The following is an 18,354-nucleotide window of genomic DNA, read 5'->3' as shown; positions in this document are numbered from 1 at the left end:
AACTGTTATCATGTGCCAAACGGTCATCATGTGCCACTCGGTAAATATGGCATCTTTATATCACACGTAAACTATTATCATGTGCCAAATAGAATGTTATCGCTTAAAAAAGTTATCATTTTACGGTTATGTTATCATGTAAACTGCGAAGTAAACTTTATCATACCCCAAACTCTTATCATGTGCCGTTAGAGTTTGCCACGTTGCCGGTTGTATATACAATCTATCATGAAACAAATCACCAATAATTGCGACTCACGTGTATCACGTAAGCATCTTCAAATAGGTAAGAGTGATTTTTTTTATCTATATAAATGAGATGAGGACCTATCAAGGTTGCAAACCGAAGAAAATAATTGACCGGATGATGCCTTAGTTCGCAATAAATGCAAAAATGGTGAAACCACGTGGGACTCTCATGAAAAAATATGCTAGCTGCAATGGTTTGGGGAAAGATGACGCAAAAAAACTCCAATTTTCAATTAGTGACGAAGGTAGGTTTTCGCCCTCAGATAAATGTCAATCGCGTAAGTTTTTTTGGAAATGGCTTAAGCTGTGCTGACTTGTTCAAATAGCCGTTTCAATGTGCGCGGACGTTCGCTGTGATTAAAATTGTTTATTCTCCAATGTAGCAGATAGACTGCGTAGCAGCGAATTTGTTGCTAAGTGAATTTTGCACTGTTGAAGCTTGGCAGCCGGCCACAAGTCTTTTTGTCGTTCCAATACTAAAGCCGAAAAAGCACATATTTTTCGCACAATGCACACCGTCTGTTACCGCTATTGTTTCTTTACACCGTAGTTTATTTTGGACATGAAACGTTGCATATTACCTTAGGGAGCAAATAAGCTTGGCTATGATGTACGGCGTCTTTAAGGGTGGACTAATGGCCCCAGATTCCACATATGCAAATACGATGCCATATATTGCCAAAAAATTTAAACCCACACCGTAAGAACCAAGGTGTGAGTGGTATCAGGCAGTTTTCTCAAATATGTGAGGCAATACAACTGCCACCACGGCGTCACTGTAAGTATTGATATCGTTTGTCTTACAGATGCTTGCTGCTGAAGGTGAGTCTCATGTTCATTTCGTAATAACTGCATCTGCACTACTGCCAACCACCGCGCGCTGAAATAATATAAAGACGGTATACCATACATTTTACCTAAAATATTGGTCAAGAAAGTTCGGTACTTCATGCAAATGGGGTACTGAGGGGACGCACGCCAAATATACCACCTTTGCACACCCGGTAATTTAGAATACCCAGACTAGGAAGCTTCGATATTGATTGAAGTTTCAGTCAAACAATGCAGGGGTGATTTTTCTTCAAAGATAATAATTGGGTACACACATGAGGTCGCCAAAATGTTTTTTGCACAAGAAAATATTTGATAGATGCTTTAGCGGCACTTATAAGGGCACTGTGCTGCAGCGATAGTCATAAGCATAATGTCGTTTGTTTTTTAAGCGTAGTCACTGTGCCTTCTGAATGAGCAATTTAAGTGTAAACGTTTTAACTGTATGAACCTTATTGTATGCATTCATCAGTGAGTTAAGAAACGTTTTTTCTGAGCGAACCGCACGTCCAATTCTTTGTTAAAATTTCTTAAACATTTTGTGGGTTCAGACTTTTCAAGTGATACATAAGTGTTTATAGTAGACAAGAAATAAAATGGCAAGGTGAGCATGGTACTATTATATGAAAGGACACAAGCAAACACAATTAGAAGCTGGGATGCAATGCTGGCTCAGTAGGCTGCGCATCGCTTTTCCAAAACACTACTCAAATACTGTGAGCGCTGTCTTTAAACTGATTCCTTGAGTGGTCATTCTCTCTATTGTGTCCAAACACAGTATCATCAGCATCGTCTCACCCACGCATCGTTTGGTGTCATCATCATATCCCTGGCCTCGCGCGATCCAATCATCATCGGAGTTCGTTGGTTCTGCTGGCTGCTTGGTAAAGACCCGTGGAGTAAACGCCACCCTGACTTAGGTGTGCTTCCCTGCTTTCCTCTCTCAATAAATTTAATGATTGACACTATAGCCAAAAACAAGCCTAAAGGGTTGTGAATACAGAGCACAGTTCTGCTCGTACTGAGGTGAGCGGCTTCACTCGTTTATAAAAAACCTTACGATCGTTACTTTCAAAATTCAAATTACATTTTAAAATCACAATAACGTTTGGCAGGTGTGAAAGTTTCGCATTACTCACGGAACCGTTTTTGAACTTCGTGTTTCTCACGCTTTACAGTATCTATAATAATAAAAATGAAGGCACTGAAGAAAATACACTTCCAGCATAAATCTGCCACAATTTTTCTATTACCTGGTCGACTTTACTATGGTTTTTGTATACTAGGGCCCCTTTTTGTAACCTGCATATAAAACTCAATTATGGAAATTGTTAAAGCTTTTTCCGACAGCATAAAAGAATGTGGTATGTCCTTTTAAAAGATCTCCTATATATTGTTTAATATAAAAGAATTTTCTTTGTAGGTATTTAAAGTTCAGTAAAGTGTCAGGGAATTGCCCGTATATACTTTAACTGCAACCGAGCGTTTGCCAGGGTAACCCTTCAGTCTGTAGAAACAAATTGATGAGCGAACAATATAATCTAAAGATCTCATTCTGATGCAATTATAAACTTCACCAGCTAAACCATATTGACGCATGATCACCCAGATACGCCAACAATATTTTCTTTATCACAAGAGATTCTCAAGAAAAAAATCTGTGCACGACAACTCTTCAACATTGTATATATGACTCTACGTATCATGGCAAGATGCCCTTATTTTGGCCTCTATGACGCCCTGGTCGCTATAAATGCTTTGCTGGTGTGGCAATCTCATACCCATACCTGTTCGTGTGTCTTATGAAGGCTGCGGCTACCTTCACCCCAAAAACAGACGAGAGCTGACAACCACGCTTGTTTATCTGCAACCGTCCTAAATAACCTCTCAATCACCATCACAGTCACAGTTTAATCCGGCCAAAGTGATTATCTGAATGAACTTTGCTCAGGAAGGCGGTGCCACGCAGGCAGGCGTCACCATACTTAGTCAGAATAAAATAACTCCTTCGAAACATTTACTGTATTGGAAATACCCAGCAAAGTCATTGACGCTAGTGCAGTGCACGGGCCCGGGCCGGCCCGAACGCCCGAGCCCGGCATGCCTCGCGGGCCGGGCTTGGGCCGGGTAGTACGCATTTTCTCGGGCCCGGGCCTGGCTCAGGCTTGAGCCAAAATTTTGTCGGCCCGTGCCGACCCGATCCGGCCCGGGCAGTTCCTGAGGCCAGGCTGTCCTGTGCCGCAAATTCTTAATTGTTGGCAAAAGAAAGTTTTCTTGTTGATATTTCAGGTAAAGTGAAAACAAAAAAGGAAATGCTAATTCACTACTGCGCCGTTAAAAATCTGATAAAAAGATGATTGCGCTTAAAAAGCTTCACATCAATGAAAAAAACGTCTGCGTCCCATCAGCTTAGTAGGAGAGAGCAGGCGAGAAAACGAGGGCACTACAGCCACCGACTAAAACATGATTGTATTTTCTCTCTCGTTTTCAAACTAAAACAAGCAGAACAAACGTGACCTGGATTTCGCAGTGTGTAGAGTTTGAAAAACCAATTTCCTGAGCAGAGGCCATGATTGTTTGGCGCAAGAATTTTTTTAAAGCCACGGCTAAACGCCAGAAAGAACGGAAGCTCAGATATAATCCTACTGCAGGCGTAACTAGAGGGAAAGACAAAAATCAAATGGTGAAACCGGGCGCATTGTCTGATCAAATTTCAGCAAGGAATGGAAGAGCGAAAGGTGCAATATCTTTTGAATATTTGCCATAAATAAAAAAATCCACTTACTCGGAATCATTTAGGGTATCCTGGGGTGTGCCTTTATTTCGAAGACTGGCAAATGAAGTGGCAAATGAAGGTACACGACTACTGAAAATACAGATTCTAAGTGAGGATAGCAATGGTACAAAGTTCAGTCCAAGGTTAAAGGAAATTTAAATATAAAGTAGTCGTATTTCCTATGTGCTTACGCTTTTAATGTTAACAGCAAACTTCAAGTTCATGTTATATCCTGTCGGAAAAGGGATGATATTTAACAAGACTCTGGCGAGCTCGGGCCGGGCTCGGGCTCATATTTTATTATTTGGTCGGGCTTGGGCTGGGCTGGGGCTCTAATTTTAAAATTAATCGGGCTCTGGCCTGGCTCGGGCTCAATTTTGTATAAATTTATCGGGTCCGGGCAGGGCCTGGGCCGTGTCTCTATCCGTACAAGTTGGGCCGTGCCTAGAAATTGCGTCCCGTGCACTGCTCTAATTGACACACCCTACAACCACTGTCCTATTTGAATTGCTACCGAAAGTAGTCGTATTTCCTATGTGCTTACGCTTTTAAGGTTAACAGCAAACTTCAAGTTCATGTTAATATCCTGTCGGAAAAGGGATGATATTTAACAACACTCTGGCGAGCTCCGGCCGGGCTCGGGCTCATATTTTATTATTTTGTCGGGCGTGGGCCGGGCTCGGGCTCTAATTTTAAAATTTATCGGGCTCTGGCCTGGCTCGGGCTCAATTTTGTATAAATTTACCGAGCCCGGGCAGGGCCTGGGCCGTGTCTCTATCGGTACGAGTTGGGCCGTGCCTAAAAATTGCGTCCCGTGCACTGCTCTAATGGACACACCCTACAACCACTGTCCTATTTGAATTGCTCCCGAAAAGCATTTCCATCCTGCGGAAAGTGTGATTTTTCCGGCGGCGTTGAGAGCATGCTTCAGCGGGTTAATATATTCCATCGGGGACTATTAGCGTACCTCTGCCAGTGTCGCAGGAAATTGCCATTTCAAAACTACCACGTAGGCATCACAGCACCTTCTTGCACACTATCCACATACCTCCTATTTCGTTACCCGCACATTCTGATCCCAAATGTGCATAACCTCTGTACATTTGAAAATACTCCTGTACCCTTCCCTGGCTTCCACCCTTACTCTTCCACACGACTAGTTACAGCTGGCCAAAGGGCTCTGCTGGCTGCGACCACCCAGGGGAATGTGCACTCAAAAAACAAGTTAATAGCCATGTTACTCATGAAGTAAAAATGTTTATTACCATAGCGTTCACTCCCGCTCCCAATAAGCAGCGAAAATGCAACCCAAAACTAATTGGGTGGCCGGACCTAATTGGTTTAACGCGCACTACACCAAAATAATGCATTAGGTGCTATCGCACTTTCCGAAGAAACAAGAAAATTTCTCCTGTTCAATATTCTGTTCCTTGGAAATGTTTATTTTATGCAATTGGTTAAGAATTTTCTCTTTTTTTGGCTATTATGAGTCCGGGTATGCCGTTTGACTCTTGAGACACAACGAGCATTTATACTTTCGGAGCTCATCCGTACCTATTTTAGGGTGATTTTTAACTTGGCCACCGGACGACCTCCATCATTGGCCAACGGAGACGGGGACAGAGCTTGCAAAGGAAACAGAGCCACGGGAATATTGAAACGTAATTTGAAAATTCATGTAAATATACCATACATACGGGGTTTTTTAGTTCGATTCCGGTCATAATCAATGCCTTTCTTGATTTCTGGGAAACTGGCGGTAATACTTATTCTTCGTTTTAGTTAGGTCATCCAATGTAGTGTCCGCATCCGTCCCACTGGAAAACACGCCGGGATGGCTCAGAGGGCAAGGCGTGGCACTGCTGATCCCAAGGACAGAGTTCGAATGCCGGTATAGGCAGTGATGTTCCTCACAGGGGAGAAAAATTCCCATTTCTCGGTTCAGAAATTCCATGTTTTTAGCATATTTTCCCCGCACTTGCCTTAAGAATTTCCTGCGAAATTTGCTACGTTCTCTTTCTGCAGCTGATAGAAGCGCCACATATGTCTACTTTACGTAGCCTTCGGACGCAGACGCTGTTCAGAAAATCAGTTTCCGCGGGAACTAAATACCAATACATATGCCGCGGAACAGCATCTGACTATGCGTTCCACGTTTTGTACCAAACAGCGCGCTCAGTTTGCATGCTAAATTTTTCAGTACAAACAGCCTGTATGAAAAACGAACAACACATTGTTGGGTAATCCAGGCAATTTTTTCTCAGCCCCGGGCCATCGCTTGTTGACTGATGGTACGCGTATTAAGGCACACCCGAAAGGCTTTTTTGTATATTGCACAGGAATACATGGGAGTAGGCGTCAGCCCTTCAGCCGCCGCCACTTCACGCTTTACTAGATCGTGCTCATAGAGTACCTTCCCTTTATGCTCCCTCGTGTACTATGAACTGGATTGGAAGCGGCCTTCGAAGGTGGCGTTAAAAGAAATAATGATCTGTGAAGAGAAATAGAGATCTAAAGAACAATAATGAAGAGATCTGTTAAGAGAAATAGAAATTTCCATAACAAAGTAATAAATGATGCGCGGCCCAGTGTACTGACATTATTTTTCTCTTTTACTCCACGACTCCTAAAATTCATCGAATCTATTAAAGATTCCCGTTTTCCCTTTTGGCCAAAATTACAGCCAAAAATCCCAGAAAAAGGGGAAATTCCCCGCATTGAACATCACTCGGTATTGGCGGCCGTCTTTCTGATGGAAGCAGAAAACAAAAGTTTCATTTGTGCACATTTCGGCGCATGTTAAAAATCCTCCGTTGGTCAAAATTATTCCGGAGCGTTCCTCTACGGCACACCTCAAAGCTCACGTGTGACTTCTGCACGTGAATTACCGAAAATACCAATTTTTATCTCCCGGCGGTTTGTGTTATCGCGTCAGTTGCGGGCACTGCTAGTGATCGTATCTGCCGAGCATGCTATCACCGACAAAGCATCGAATGAACTTCACTACGCAGGCGTGGCACCTGCTGAACATGTATGTCCTTTCTTTCATCTCCGCCGTGGCATCATGGTGCTTCCATTCGCCCTTCAGTTGCCGCTGCGCAATATTCTACCGTCAGGCCAGGCCTCGCACCTGCTGCCTCAGTCGTAGCTTCCGTGGGGCAGCGATGATGTACTTCCGCGGACGCTTATGATCACGGCTGCTAGCGGAGGGCTAACAGCCACGGGGAAATCGGGAAATGCGCCTAATAACGCTATCGCGTAAAACTACACCAGGTTTCAGTTTTCAACAAAAGAAAGCACTCGCTCAACTGGAAGCGAGAAAATGCAGCAATGTCGAAATAGACAAGAACTTATAAAGGGTACGTTTACTTCAATACTACAGGAGTTTAAATCGAAAAAAAAACAGTGCAATTCCCTGCGCATTGTTGTAGCAGAATGCAGCATCATGACAAATTTACGCACACAAACGTCAGCAGCGAACAAAAAGGCATAACACAAACATAAAAACTGGGATTAGCGCTTTAAACAACAGGACACACGTAAGAGAATATGGACAGGACTGGCGCTTACGTGTGTCCTGTTTACGTGTCCTCTTACGTGTGTCCTGTTGTTTAAAGCGCTAATCCCAGTTTTTATGATCATGAACCAACTAGCCCAGCAACAAGTTTTACTAAGCATAACACAAAAAATAAACGATGCTATAGGACTTCAAGGCAGCAAGGCTGTACGCAACCTTCACGACCACCATGACGGTTTATGCCCGCTATTGCAGCCGATGGGTTTCTTCTGCGATGCCGCGAAGTCCTTTACTCCGTCATTGTTCCCATAGGTGTGAGCTTCGTTTGTTTTTCTGACAGTGATAACCATTGCGCATCACCTTGTAGGGGCGTAGGCTGTAACGTGTACTTCTCGTTCCGAGAAACTGTTGCCACAAACGCTGGAGTATTTTCGGCCAATCTCGGTCAATCTCCCTTTGCGGTATGATTGGCGTGACAAACGCACGCCGGGAACGCTGGGCTGTCACCTCCAGGCACGCACACACAAGCGCTCGGCGTTTTCTTGGTTTTTTTTCTGCCGAGTCGTTGCCGAAATCTTGGCCAATCTTCCTAAGTAGGTATGCTTGGCCTGACAAACGTGTGCAGATGAAGCTCGCCGGTCACCGCGAGGCACGCACACACGAGCGCTAGGCATTTTCTTGTTTTTTTAAACTCCCCGACGGTCGCCAGGAAGCCCGCGCTTATGGGCGCTAGGCATTTTCTGGACATTTTTGACTGCAGACACACAAAAAAACTATTTGCTCAACATTTTCGCAGTTACAAAAACTGCTACTACCGCCACACACAAAAGCCTGTCACACTCAACGTTTATTTAGTGGTTAGTGTTAGCACAGTTTCGGTCAAAGTGTCGTACAAACAGTCGCTTCCAATGCGCCGCAGAATTGTTCACAATCCAAGCCCCACGGCGGAACTAAACACTGAAACAGTTCCGTTGTTGAAATTACAAACGTTTTTGTGAAATGGATATCAAAGTTGTTCTCATAATGGGTAGCATTTTTTGAGTATCCCCAAACCAAGATGTGTAATGCAATGCATTTGCTAAAAAGGCAAATTTGCAACAAAATTCCAATTTTATTTGTGCATAATTACGTATGGCCAAGAGGCAAGGCAAGAGGAGACGCCATCGTCTTCTGACGTGACTAATGCATTTATACATAAGACAGCAGTGTGCAAATATATTGTAAATTAACTATATATTGTTCAATTTTACCAACAGTGGTACGGAACACACTGACATATATTCAGTACATCTCTTGGTAGGTAAACAATATTTTTAATTTGGGGATATATACACAAGAAGTAAACCAGATCTTCCTTAGTAACAACACTTCAGTACATTTGGAGAACGCGGTTAGGGGCATTATAAATGAACAGTTTTTAATTAGCCTTTTCAAACAATGCACCATTTTTCTTAACTGGGTTTCTTCCATCACAGAGAGATATGTATTAATAAACAATATTGTTTGATTTTCTATTGTATGAATGTCATTGTTCTTTCGTGGTTTCGGTCCAACTGAAGTAATATTCCGCAGGTTGCAAGTCATTCCTTGGCTCAAATAATTTTGCGTAAACAACGCAAACTCAGATTTATTGTTACAATACGTCAAAATGCCCAACATAAAATTTTAGAGTTGAGAAAAAGGGAATGCATCAAGAAATTCGACATAGAGGTCTTCGTATGGTATTTGGGGTATAGTACAGTTCTCAAAATTTTTTTCTGAACTGCAAGCAGACAGTCAGCATCTGTCTTTTCGCGCAAGCGCAGACCGATCGCTAATATAAATTAAATGAGTCAAGGATATAAGGCGCGTTCGTAGCCTTCCATTCTGCGTCGGCTTTGTGGCGCAGTGGGTAGAGCACCATGTACCTTGCGTTCCGCCCGCAGGGTCGTGGGATTGAAACGAGGCGCCGCTAAGTATTATTTTTTATATATCGTAGGGGGAGGGGTGCTGACCTGTTGTTGAGAACGAGTGCTGCAGGGCGACGCTGCCGGACATCTGCAAGTGTACACGGATGGATCTGTACAAGAGTCGATGGGCAGAGCCGGAACCGCCTGCACGGCCCTAGAACTCGGCACCAGCCAGGTGTGCAGCCTGCCCTTCCCTGCCTCATCCACCCACGCAGAGCTGGCTGGACTTCACTTGGCTGCAGATCTTCTTCTCAAGCAGGGCACCCAGGCCCGGGGGGCCATCATCCTGACTGACTCACGGTCTGCCCTCCTCCGTCTGCGTTCCGCCAACCAGCCAGCCAGCTCTAGCGGCTACGTTGAGCGGTCGCTGGCGGCCAAGCTTCATGCGGTGGAAGCGCAGGGGTGTCCACTGCGACTTCACTGGCTGCCATCGCACGCGAACATCACGGGCAACGAGGTTGCAGACGCCTTGGCCAAACGTGCTGCTCGCCAGGCAGGGGTTCCAGCCTCCCGGGATGTGGTGTCATTTGACGCTGCAAGGACCATCCTGGCACGAGTGGTGGAGGCCATGCATCCAGATGCCCGAGTAGTCAGTGGGCAGGCCCCACGGGTCTTGCCCGGACGCATTAGCAGAGACGCCCGGTCGCTCCTTCTTTTCCTGCGGCTCAATTGCTGCAACGTGGGAGCGCGCTTGCACCACCAAGGCCGCCGAGCATCCCCCACCTGCGCCGACTGCCCAGAGCCCGAGACGCTAGAGCACTTGCTGTGCTCTTGCCCGCAGCATGACGCCGCAAGGGCACAACTCCGGGCCGAACTCCAGCGACTCGGTGCCCCAAGCCACAAGCTAGAAGACTTCCTGTTCCCCATGGGACCGGACGCCATCCGACGGGAGGCCTTCCAGCACCTAGTCAACTTCCTGGTTACAACAGGACTAGCGCTGCGTTTGTAGCCATCGAGTCATGGACTAAACGAACGCGATATAGACTATCTCCCACTCTCCTACCGCTCTTCTCTTCCCCCTTCTCTCTTCCTACCCTTTGAAGCCCCAATCTCCTTCCCTGGACTGGGTCGTATGAGGGTAAACTCCCCGTTGAGTTCAACAATATCCCCAGGCCTTTTCTCTCCCTCCTTTGTTAATAAATCACCACCACCACCCAGGAGGGTAGCGTGATGTGGGAGAGGAGTAGTGGGGGAGAGGGCGCACCTGGAACGGCTGTTGCGGGCGCCGAGGCACGCCAACGCCGGGTGACATCGTGAGTTAAAGGAATGATCTGCATTTAAAAAGGGCCCATCTCCCCGTGAGGGGGACTCGAGTAAATGCGTCGCATAGGGGGTGGGTGTATTGCGTTAACGTTTAGTGTTTGGGGAGTTGGTTGTAGTGAATGCGTTGTATCAGCAGCTTCTTGACGTAGTTTGAATGAGTCGAGGATATAAGGCGCGTTCATAGCATTCCATTCTGTGTCGGCTTTGTGGCGCAGTGGGTAGAGCACCATGTACCTTGCGGTCCGCCCGCAGGGTCGTGGGATCAAAACCAGGCGCCGGTAAGTATTATTTTTTTATATAGTGTAGGTGTAGGGTTGCGGACCTGTTGTTGAGAGCGAGGTGGGTAGCGTGATGCGGGAGAGGAGGAGTGGAGGAGAGGGCGCACCTGGAACGGCTGTTGCGGACGCCGAGGCACGCCAACGCCGACAACGCCGGGTGGCATCGTGAGTTAAAGAAATGCTCTGCATTTGAAAATGGTAATTGTTGTGACGCAGCCTCTATATATAGTGTGCCCCGTTTGGGATGACGACACTGCCGGGAGCACGATTCGAAAAGAGATAGGGACGTCCGTCCCCGACGTGTCTTGTGCCCCGTGCGTGCGTGTGATGAACAGTGACCATGCCGCGAAAACATCTGTAGTGCGCATAAAACCAGAAACAGGCGCACATCCCCCCAACTATGGCGTAAAAGCGGCTCTCCCTAATGCTGCATGGGAGTCGGATGGAACCGCCCGGTGGCAGTGGATGGCCAGAATGGAAGCAGCGAGGGGCAGACGACCGAAACCACGACCCTCGGTCAGCTCGGACTAACCAGCGCATGTGGTGTTCGCGCGAGGCGCGGCTTGGGGCAAGGATTAGGAGATTGAAACAAGTATCAAAAGAAGAGCCGTATAATTTTTCTGCGGAATGGGTGCAGCGGCTTATTCATTGTTGCTTTGCTCCCATGACCGTTATGTGCTTCGACCTACACTTTCTGTGCATGCCGTTTTTGCTTTGTTGTAAGAAGACAAACCGGTGATTTCTGTTTCTTGCCCGTCGGTGTCACTCTGTCGAGCAGGGTGAGGCTTGCGAACACTTCGCATAGTAAGGAGGCTTCTACGAGTTTTGCTATTTTCGTTTCACGTCTTGCCTCGCTCTGTGGTGATTACCCCGCTCCCTTTCTACAAGAAGGGAATCTCAGTATGCTATAGTTGAGATTGGTTGCTTTTTGTTTCAACTCTTACCTTGATCCACGCACTGTATTAGTCACAGCAGCTGCCCTGGAAGGAGACCCACCCGAAACAGGTCGTGCTAATTCTACCAGCAGCACTCCATCCCAAGAACAAGCCATCAACCACATGCATGATACTAGCGGTGGACGATGTCCACATGGACTGGATTGGAAGCGAAGCAAATAACGTTGTGAGTGACTCGCCGCCGGCGTTGCGCTATCGCAGATTTCCAACTTGCCTATCCATGCCGCAGTTGAGGTGGTTTTTCTCGCTCAGCGAGCTACTTAAATGCCTTACTCTGGGCTATTTTATGAATTTATAGAAAGCCCGGTCAAGTCAAACGATACGATCATCGCAAGTTTCAAGGGCCCGACAGCCGTAGCGCGTTCTTCACTTCAACAAATTCTCCAAATAATGCACTGTCACAATACTGCTCAGACAGAGGCGGAGTCAGACAGCTCGCAGCTACGTCTCAAATTGATGGTGCAGTAGCTTGACTAGAAGAGCGAGTTTGAAACGTAGCGTCTTGCGCTCGAAGCTTGGAAACTTAACAGCACCAATCAATTGTTTGACTTACTCGGTCGCTGTAGCACGTCACTGTAGCTACATTTGGACGCACCATCGCACACGGGTTATGCCGAGAAGGAAACGGCATTGGACTTGCTTTACAAATTGTGCGATTACCAACAGGTCATGGAAATTTCTAAATACACTTTAAAACAAGAATCATGCCAGATCCTTCGCGCTCTTCAGCAGCGTAGCGAAGACATGAAAAGCCATGCTGACTTTACGGGACACATCAAGCAAGCTTTCCTGCTCTCCGGATTCGACTACCGGATCAAACGTGAACTGCGCGCACGAACTCAATGTGAGAATCAAAGCCTCTTGGAATGTGTTCTTTATACAGCATTTGCACGAGCGACTGGAACCGGAGGCGCCCGCACTGGAATAATCTCCAGGGCTACCCACCAGTGCCTTCGAGATGCCAGCCGGATTTGCACTTCAAGCAGTCCTCTACCATTGAAGGTCATCCAAAAAAATGGCTGCGGCTAATGACTGCGCCTCAGGTAACCTTAGATATGCAAAGCAAAAGCTTGGCTTAGACTGGTTGAGTATTGGTTTCGCTTGGAGAACATTTGCTGTAGCTGCATTGCCGGCCATGTCTCAAGGCCGTTCGGCCTCGTGCAACGCTCAAAGGAAGAGGCGCGGCGAACGCGGCGTTCATTCACTGTGAACGCAGCATCTACCTGCAAGCGCAACCCCACCATCGAAGGTTCCCAGTCCAGTCATCCCAAGTCATCCAACCAATCCACCAACGACGCGTACTTCGCACATGCTCGGGGCCTGGAACGTTCCCCGCCAGGACGGGCGCCAAGTTGGAGTCTCACATCAAGGATGGAAACCGAGATGTTGGAGACCGAAGGACGAGTAAGTCCTTGGGTGAAGTACTCCTAATCCTGCAACTCTCAACTGTTTGCAGAAAAGTGTGGAGCATCTCTGCGATGTGATCTTCTCAAATCTTGGTGACACTCCAAGTCCGAGAAACCAGTAAAAGCACCCGCCAACAAAAACACCTCTCCAGACGACCATACTGGACACCAGGCCAGAGGAAGTGCCAACTGTTCGGCAACCGTGCGCATTGCGGTAATTAAACCGAGGACAACACAACCCCCCCCCCCCCCCCCCAAATTCCCCAAGCCCTCCAGGAGAAAGCCAGTTTTCGGGTGTTGAAAGTTCCTACTCTTGTCTATCCGTTCATCCCTGAAATCATACCGCTCTGGTATAAGAAATGTGAGAAGTCTAATCACATGTGTACATGTGTAGATGAACGTCCACAATACAACCTCGAAGCGCACCTGTTACACCGCTGCGTGCAAGCGCTACTAAGCAATCCAGCACCACGCAACGCGTTCACTAAACTCCTGGCGCCGCAATTCATCCGATAATACGCACAAGAGAGCGGAAGCTATCGCTGAACAGCACCACACAGTCTCGCTATTAAGAAAAAGCCACCAAATGAACAATCTCTGCATAAGGCTTTCCCTACAAAATGGCCACTCACCACAGCCATGTACAAAGGCAGATATCGCTCAACCAGACTGACTGGAGAAGTCCCGGCACAAAGCATTGCGGAACCAGGAACGCTACCGACTCCCTTCCTACTTCTCACGTAAGAAAACAACTACCAAGGAAACTTACTTCTTGATGTATGCGACTAAAATCGAAACAATATCCGTAGTTTGGTGTAGCGCCACACACTACCCAGATGAAGTGTCCATAACAATACTTTTACGACCCTTCTTCTGAAATAAAGACGTAAACTTAACCAAAGGTAAACTTAACTTAAAACCACCTTTCGAAAGAAGAAAGAGAAACTACAACGAATCGCACTACGCGTAATCAGGGCAACAGGTGGAGATAGCTGCGCTTCGTGTACTATTCTTCCTCCCAGTTCGCCGCACGCGACGAACACATAACATCTAGCATTGACGCTGTTAAAGATACACTCGAACTGAGTTGTCCAACCACTCATTCTATGCGCAAAGGAAGTTTTAAATACGCGCTGCACTTCCATAGGGTCATTTTGTCTCAGAGGGTCACTTTCAGCATTTTTGTCTTTGCAAAAAAATCGTTTGAGCACCGGGCCACTACGAATCCCCAGGAAATAAATTGGCACACGAGGTGGCTCGAGAACCGCTCATCCAAGAGCTCAGTGACGCTGCAGAATCTCCTCAAACGGTCTCTCATAGGGACCGCCTCTTAGCTTACCAATCGGTACTTGATCCCTACCGACTTTCCAGAGCTCGCTTCCAACCACCCGCCGCCTCCTCTCCCGCCGCCCTGTTGAAGTATGGCGCCAACATCAACTTTTCCCACCCCTGCCCTCCTAACACCCTACTACCCCGAGTAGCACACTAACCAATGCCCTCTTTTTCATAAATACGCCGACCTCCCCGTGTGATCTGCTCCTGTGAAGAAAAACCACTACAAACTCTAAAAGGCACCCCATTTTATTGCAAATTACTAACGAGGACCAGTGGGAGGCCCCGTTGCCCAGCACAGACCGTATGACCCCGGCCTTACTATCCCAGGCGGGCGAAGACGCCGCAGAGATCTATATGAATCCTGCCATCGCCGGAACGACACTAAAGTTGACCTAAACGCGGTCCCACCAATGGCAACAATAAAAGTTGATCTGATCTGATCAGCAAAGAAAAACCAACGACAATAAACGTTGATTTAGCAGACACAAACGTAATATTAATTGGAAGACAACTTGCAAAACTTAAAATTTTGGGTGGATCTTGCATGTGTGACTCTAAAACTCAGTTGAATATTTTAACATAGCATCATGACTGCAGTGCTTTCGTACAAGAGCATGTGCGGTTAAGTGGGACGGATCGTAGCAGCGACGCGCAGGTATCTCCACCTATGACCCAGATTGCGCATGTAACGCGAAATTCACGCGGCGCTCACCAGAGCGCGCCCACGCGCTCCATGTTACCTATAATAGTGGCCGCTGCCGTAACTACTTTCCCGTATGCAAAAAAGTCAAAGAAAAGAAAATTGTGAAAGTGTTTTCGGATTTGTACTCTGCAACGAGTGTATTTTGTTACAAACTGCGTTTGTAAAAGTACAATCTAGTGAACTATTCTTTTACATGCTGTACAGAAGATTTGTGGATAACAAGACAGTAGATCTACTGTACGTCACTAATAAAGAAATCCCGAACCGCACGGCGACCAACACCTTCTCATGTAGAGCCTATCTTGAGCAAGCGTAGGTCCCCGTTGGGGTGCGCGAAGGGAAGCGATCAGTGCCTGTCGTGTGTATCCGTTCTTTGCCTATTTTTCGTAGTATCCGGAACAAACGAGATTCACTAATATCGACAATCGATATAACTAAACCTTACATTTTACTGTTATCGAAACGTGGCTATGTCCGGAATTTTTAGATCAATAATCAATTTCTCTGCGCTTCATTTTTCGATATCTCAGTTTTACCGCTCTTCGGAAACGGAGGCGGGGGACGGTGCCCTTGAAGAAATAATAACCGCATCCCATTGAATAGTACTTACGTTTAAACTAACTTCGACACAATTTAGGCGATCATTAAAGTAAATTACCAACCCCTATATTAGGTAGTTCTGACCATGTTCCGCCCATCTTTCCCGTTGATAAATTAGATCTATAATATCAACCTCCTATGGAAGCATTATACTAATATTCTTTTATTTCTATGTGGTGTCTTTACATTTGCAGATATATCTTGGGGAAATAAATAGCGGACATTGACCCGTTTTCGACTTTAGTAGTTAAACACTTTCTAGACATGTGCTCCGTTTCTTCCGCGGTTTGAGCGCCTAACACACTGCCAAATCAATTAACAGAAATATGCGCCAGCATTTTTGACATCGCAGTAACATCCAGGTGGGGGGGGGGGGGGGGGTACACTTCCAGCATTGCACACATTCGGATTCATCGACCAGTGCATGCTATCGTTTGACATTAACTTCCTACTTCTGAGATGTAAAAACGATTCGGCTTTACCAAACACGCATTTTTTTTCAAATTAACTAAAACCTATCCAGTTTTCTTGAAATCTTGTTCGCTAATTCTCCGTTCGTACAAACTGGGTACGCTTGGGGTGAAAAAAATAGAGTAACTGGAACGTGCATACCGACCCCTACCTTACTGTATAATAAAAATGACCATGACGTTCTTCTCACTCAACATCTTTATCTAACCAAAAAAGTGTTTGTACAAGTTAGTTGTGCCCTTACAAGTACTAGTACAAGAGGGACAGCTCCGCAAGTTATCGATTCCGCACCAGGCTGTCACCTTGCTCCGTTCGGAGTGCTGCCTACAAAGCGCCATGTGAAGATTACATTCGCGGCCTGAAACATGACAACAAAAATTTTAGCTTGCAACCATGCAGCCGAAGTAACGGCTGAGACAAAAACGTTTTGGTGCGTTAGAAACCGACATTTTGCTGGCGATCTCTTAACACTGACTGACAATATTAATTCCGTCCAGCCGGGGTACTAAACCAAGAAGAAAGTCTTTGCATATAATATCTCTGCAACTGCAGGCCTTTTACCTTTACCTTGAAAGCATTGTCGCCGTCAGATGTATCAAATTACGATAGAATATTGTGAGTAGAAAAACCGTTAGGTCAAAGACTATTAACTGCTCCACGTGGCTACCTGTGAGTTTATAGTTCATGATCAGTACTAGTTCACACTCCTCCGTAATACTTCCAAACAATTAACAACCGTCCCTTGCACATATAATCTACCAGCTCAATTTAAAATCAGGAAGGTGGTTCAAGTGCACTGATTCAGGTAACAGAAAATTCCCCGTATTAATGTGGGAATCTTGTTAATAAGCTATAATTGAAACTGGTTGAGCCCGTATTCTTTTAAAATTTACTTCAATCTTCTGATTCGTTTTTTTTTCTCTCGTTGAGAGCATGGATCCACAAAAACGTTTTCTGGAAAACACGAATCTTTTTTATCCCCCATTAACTGCATGCTTTTCTTAGGGCTTTTCTACCGTCAATTGTAAGTTTCTTAACTTTCGAAAGCACTTGATAACGAACGTCACCAACTGCTGTTGCTTAGACTGCATCCGCTTAACCTCAATTCCAAACTTTTATGTTGGTTTGAGTGTACCTTACCAGCCATTAGCAAATATGTATCGGCTAATAATTTAAACTCCGATTTATTACCTGCTCACACCGGTGTACCGCAAAGTGCTGTGTCATCTACTTTCCCTGATGTACTTTCTTTGCCCCTTTGACTGGATGTGTTCCCTTTGGTTATCATTTATTTGCTGATGACTCTGGCTTGCACTGGTAAGTTCCATGTGAAATGCAATTACTACCTTGGAATAACGTGTTAACACAATGTATTTCTCGTTAGAAATGCGGCCCATGGTAATAAGTTCTCGCAAATGTAAGCATATGCGTGTTATCAAAACAGCTCAATAGTTACCTACTCAATATATGGAAAATTACAGTTTAGCCATCATCTGATAAATATTTGATATTTACATTTCCGGCCCCTAACTTCGTCCACTCACACCACGTATGTAATTGCGAATGCTAACAGCATGTTGGATGCCTCTTAATTAACGTTTTTGAAGGATCCTTCACCATGTTAGGTACTAATGTACAAAACACTAGTTCTTTCTAAATTCGAAAGGAGGATTTATTATGGAATCTATGTGAAGATAGCTTGAAACAATCAGCGCAAATACCACACATTACTCCGTTGGTCAAAGTCTTTCTCACTGTAACTGAGCTCCTCACATCACCTCATTGTAACAAAGCTTTCAATTGCCAATGTCATCTTGTGTCTGTAAAATGTTCTGTCTCGGTATGTGCCAAAAATATACTACTGTCAGCTACTCTATAAGCTTATTTTCCCCCACATTTCTCCTCGTACCGTTTGGATCGTGCAAATCAAGTTTGAACACCACCGTGAACAACACACATTTTCTCAGTGTTTTGTACCCAGAAAAAAGGAACAACCTTGCTGCATAAACCCCCGAAATTA

At 45.7% G+C, this 18,354-nt stretch overlaps 1 pseudogene across 1 annotated transcript in view; it reads left to right on the top strand.

Annotated features, from left to right (window-relative positions):
- LOC144142063 (uncharacterized) overlaps positions 1 to 18,354 on the top strand; it is a 115,743-nt pseudogene that overhangs the window by 21,784 nt on the left and 75,605 nt on the right. The window contains exon 3 of the transcript XR_013316809.1: positions 1,056 to 1,071. The product of XR_013316809.1 is annotated as an uncharacterized LOC144142063 (transcript). The remainder of the gene's footprint in view (positions 1 to 1,055; positions 1,072 to 18,354) is intronic.

The sequence above is a fragment of the Haemaphysalis longicornis genome, unplaced genomic scaffold, assembly GCF_048455015.1.
Source record: "Haemaphysalis longicornis isolate Haplotype H1 unplaced genomic scaffold, Haemaphysalis longicornis Haplotype H1 scaffold_6, whole genome shotgun sequence".
NCBI lineage: Eukaryota > Metazoa > Arthropoda > Arachnida > Ixodida > Ixodidae > Haemaphysalis > Haemaphysalis longicornis.
The sequence above is the reverse complement of the archived record's forward strand: the minus strand, read 5'-3'. Positions and strand labels throughout refer to the sequence as shown.